The sequence below is a fragment of the Sylvia atricapilla genome, chromosome 25 (assembly GCF_009819655.1).
Source record: "Sylvia atricapilla isolate bSylAtr1 chromosome 25, bSylAtr1.pri, whole genome shotgun sequence".
Lineage (NCBI taxonomy): Eukaryota > Metazoa > Chordata > Aves > Passeriformes > Sylviidae > Sylvia > Sylvia atricapilla.
The window spans coordinates 2677459-2678229 of NC_089164.1; positions in this window are offsets into that span (position 1 = coordinate 2677459).

Below are 771 nucleotides of genomic sequence, written 5' to 3' on the forward strand. Positions count from 1 at the left end.
CATTTCCTTCGCCTGGCCAGCTCCCTGCCCACCCGTGCAGGTGAGGGCTCAATCCCTGCATTAAAGTGTTAAACTTTGCACCTCATAAAAAGATGTTTTAGCCACATGTTCTGTGGGCCAGGTCCCTGTGTAACCAACTTAATTCAGATCTGTTTTTCCAGTCTCTTCCACCTCTGTTTTTTCCCCCATTTTTCTCTCCTCTGTGGTTCTTCTTGTTTTGTTGCAGTTCCCACCTGCCAGCTCCTCGTTGCTTCCTTTTTATTGTTTGAAAAAATGAAATTTAACTCAGCACAGCTTCTCTTGTTTTAATCTTTTCCCCTTTTCTCCTCCCCCTGTCTCTCACCAAGTGATGGAAGCAGCCCAAAAATCCAAGTGATCACAGGAGGGGCACGTTTTTCCTCCTGGGTTTGGATTTTTTTTTTTCTTTTTTGGACTCCCACTTTTTCCCTCTGCCATATGTTGGGTCATCCACTACAAAAACCTCACCGTGAAGAAAGCTCCATGTGATCAGCAGATTTTTTTACATCCTGTCCCCCCTCCCCAAAAAAAAAACCTAAAAAAAAAAGAAAGGAGAGAATGGAATGGAATTTTCTGTGTGAGAATTCAGGATCCTGAGGGTAATTCCAGGGAATTCTCTCTGGAATGAACGAGTTCTGCACTCAGGGGTTAATGATGCTCCTGCCAGTGTCGAAGGGTTGGTTTCTGTGCATCACCAGGATATTTTTCCCTCTCTCTGTCTCTCTGCAGGGCTTTGGAGCTGCCTGGCAGTGA